Source organism: Triticum dicoccoides, chromosome 7B, assembly GCF_002162155.2.
Source record: "Triticum dicoccoides isolate Atlit2015 ecotype Zavitan chromosome 7B, WEW_v2.0, whole genome shotgun sequence".
NCBI lineage: Eukaryota > Viridiplantae > Streptophyta > Magnoliopsida > Poales > Poaceae > Triticum > Triticum dicoccoides.
In genome coordinates, this window is record NC_041393.1 from 460423798 (window position 1) to 460427381 (window position 3584).

At 47.7% G+C, this 3584-nt stretch overlaps 2 long non-coding RNA genes across 6 annotated transcripts in view; one reads left to right on the top strand and one right to left on the bottom strand.

Moving 5' to 3' along the window:
* Positions 1 to 701: 701 nt before the first annotated feature.
* The window catches only part of LOC119336743, an 8822-nt gene continuing 5939 nt past the window's right edge, over positions 702 to 3584 (bottom strand). The window contains exon 5 of the long non-coding RNA XR_005162791.1: positions 702 to 1662. This is a non-coding gene — a long non-coding RNA (uncharacterized LOC119336743). The remainder of the gene's footprint in view (positions 1663 to 3584) is intronic.
* LOC119336742 overlaps positions 2658 to 3584 on the top strand; it is a 7829-nt gene continuing 6902 nt past the window's right edge. For 4 of the 5 annotated variants that reach the window (XR_005162788.1, XR_005162786.1, XR_005162787.1 and 1 more), the window contains exons 1-2: positions 2658 to 3146; positions 3272 to 3551. This is a non-coding gene — a long non-coding RNA (uncharacterized LOC119336742). Of the gene's footprint in view, positions 3147 to 3271; positions 3563 to 3584 lie in introns of those variants that run through there. The other variant, XR_005162790.1, reaches the window with a different exon arrangement.

Genomic DNA, 3584 nt, shown 5'->3' on the forward strand with positions numbered 1-3584 from the left:
TCATGGCGGGAGGCGGCGGGGCCGAGGCCGGCGGCGGCCGCCTGGACGAGGCCCTCGGCATCCGTCACTCCACCAGCCTCTACTACTTCCTCCTGCCGGCGGACTCCCCACGGCTTTCTTCCCCCGCCCTGGCCCGGCTGCCACCATGGCATCTAAGGAGGGAAGGCGGATGAGGCAGGAGGGAGGAGTGAGAGGCACGGCGACCATGGGGAACCGTGGAGAAAGGGGCTAGGGTTTGTTGCTTTGGCGGCTGATGAGGGAGAGAGATCGAGGAGGGAGGGGATGCCGTGTGCGGGCGAGGGGAAAGGGTGAGGGGCTGTCGAGGACATGACCTGCCGTCCTGCCCCACGACGTGCACACGGCGCGCGAGGAGAGGGCGCTCACTCACCCCGAAACGGCCGACCCAGCCAATCGCGGGCGAGGCCGAGCCCACAGGTCATTGGCCCTCCGAAATTACTGCACGGTGAAAACCAGTCGCGAGGATCCAACGCATCAGATCATACAAAAGACTGTTTTGACCATCATCTGACGGCTCAGAAGGCAGGAAATCGAGGGAGCGCTCAGGAGGGCGGGTCGCCCAGCCTCCTTTTCTATTTAAATTAAATACGTGTTTTCGCTTTTTTGATGATTTTTTTGGCTTCTTGGGTTTCCCCTGTTGTTTTTCTTACATTTTGGACAAAAATAACTTGTGCAAAAAACAATTTTTTTTCCCTTTCGCGGGAGGAACGGATTTTCTTCCGTGAGAGGCACGTCCGTGCTTCTTGGAAAGGAAAAAACATGTTTTCTTTTTGTTCCTTTCGCAGGAGGCAGGAATTTACTTCTCGTGGAGGCATGGATTTGCTTCTGCCGTGCCTCTCGACAAAGAAAAACATGTTTTTTCCTTCCACAAGAGACACGGTTTACTTCTCGTGCAAGCATGGGTTTGCTTCCACAAGAGTGCAAGCATGGGTTTGCTTCCACGAGAGGTACGACTGTGAAAGAAAAAAACGAGTTTCCTTTTTTATTTCCTTCCGCGAGAGGCATGGATTTACTTCTTGTGGAGGCATGGATTTGCTTCCACGAGAGGTACGTCTATGCCTGTCAGAAAGGGAAAATGTGTTTTTTTCCTTCCGCAAGAGGCACATATTTACTCCTCGTGGATTTTTTTTTGAGAGACATGACCGTGCCCCTCAGAAAAAAAAAACATGTTTTATTTTTTTCCTTCTCTGAGAGGCATGGATTTAGTTCTATGGAGGCATGGATTTGCTTCTGCGAGAGGCATGGTCGTGCCTCTCGAAAAGGAAAAAACATGCTTCCAATTTGGGTTTTTAATCCATTTTTTCGTGAAAAAAGCTCGCTGAAACCTATCAACATGGGATCTGTTTTGAAGATCTCGATGCAAGGAATCCAATGGTGAAGACAGTTCGAGAATCTGACACTCAGTTTGAAAGATAAAAACATTTTGAATAAATGAATCTATGAAAAAAGGGAAAACTCACATGTTACAACAAGTGGCGCACATGCAGTGTGACACTTGTACGTGGGAAGGAGGGAATGACCTTTCGAACGAGTACTTCTTAATTAGTGATTTCGTCCCATAGTGAACTATGTAGCACGTGGCAGAAAAACTGGGCCAAAAAGAAGGCCCTACTTTAACGACAATAATGGAAAGAAACCCCCAAACTGCAAAAACCACAATGTTTATGAGAATATATTTTTATTTATTTTTTCCATGGACTAGTACAAAATGCCATGTGACAGTATAAACAAAGTTTGCCATGAATTAGAAAAGCAAAAAAAAATTCATAAATGTGCCATGTGACGTTGCAAAATTATAAAATAATTGGCACCACTTTGTGGGTCAAAAAAATATATGTATTTTCCATTTTAGCATAAACATTTCTTCTAAAAATGCTATGAGTTAGCACAAGAAAATTATAATTCTGTCATGTCAAAGACGAACTAAAAATATGTACATTTGCCATGTATGAAGCGAAATTGCCATGGTGCGTCAAAATAAAATTGCCATATTACCTACGATAAAGCTACCATGGGCTAATTAATAAATTGCATTGGTCTACCTAATAAAAGTGCCATGGTATAAATATTAAATTGCCATGCTACCCTACAATATATTTTCCTTGGTAAGTCCACTAAATTTGCCACTATAAGTGTACTATATTTGCAATGGTAAGTATAGTATATTTGTCATGGTAAATGTACTAAACTTTCCATGATCCAAAAAAACATATTTGTGTACAGTTGCCATGATGCATACATACTATTTGCCATGATGCTCTAATAACAAATCATGACTTGCCTGCATGCGAAACAAAAGTTTGCAAAAAATCTGAAAATTGCCATGTTTTGGAAAAAAGGAAAATGTTTGCCATCCAAACTTTGCCATGTGACTCCTAGCAACAATTAAAAAAATCCATGGTCAAAACGATAAATTTTCCATGCCATTAAAAACAAAATAAACATGTTGTAGATAACAAAAATTGCCATCTAACATATAAAGACTGCTAGAGTACCCCCCTAACCAGGGCACCTGAGAGCGCTAGCGATTCTGGATCGAGCGATCGTTTCACCATCGTACTGTTTTTACCGCTGGCAGTCGTTGGGCCGTTCGTTCTGGTTGCACATAGCCAATTCCATTAGGAGTCAATGACATGTGGGACTCATTGAGTGTAGGCCCAAGCAATGAAGTGAGTTTGTCTCCTGTTCTGGGTACGAGAAAACCCGACGTGCGGAGTGCGCGGTGAAAACCCTAGCCTCCAATCCCCTTCCTCCCTCGAGCCCCGCGCCTCCACCCACTCGCCTCTTTTCTCATCCACCGCCTTGCACGTCCTCCTCCCCTTCACTTCTCAAGCCGCGCCGCCAACCATCTGCGCCCCACGACGACGGCGACTTTGTTGCCACCCCGGCGGCCGCGGGGCGCAGCTGGCCTTCATGGGCCGCATCATCGCCACGCTCGACCGCAGCTACCGCTAGGGCCGCTCCCACGCGCTGCTCGAGTCGCCCGCCGGCACCGGCAGGTCGCTCTCCCTCCTTTGCGTCGCGCTGGCCTGGCAGCGCCACTGCCCAGCTCGGTACGCCCCAGCCGCCAACCCCCCTCCACGACGACGCCTTCATCCCTGGCAACACCCGGCAGCAGCCCACTACTGGTACTACTACTTTCCCTCTTCTCTTTCCCCCATCTCTCTCACCGGTTCTTGGATTGAGGAGGCGCTGCTGCTCGTTCTGGCTTGGTTTGCTCATTCCCATGGGTGTCCCGGTTCTTGATGTTCAGACATCCCGGAGAAGGCGGCGGCTGCCAAGAAGAAGAATGCGCCGACCATCTACTACATCACGTAAGATCTGCTCTCAAATGAACTGAAATGATGGGGCAATCTTGCCAGCCAGGTTTCTTGGCTGCTTGTCTTGAATCGATTAGATGAATCCTGATTGATTTCATTTCCCTTCAAAAAATCCTGATTAGTTTCTTGGTTCCATTGTCTATCGGTTGCCGGAGGACGCGCTGTCAGATAACCCAGGTGGTCATGGAGCTGTGCAAGACGATGGCCATCTTGGTAGCTAACATGTTCTCATCTCAGTGCACCTCC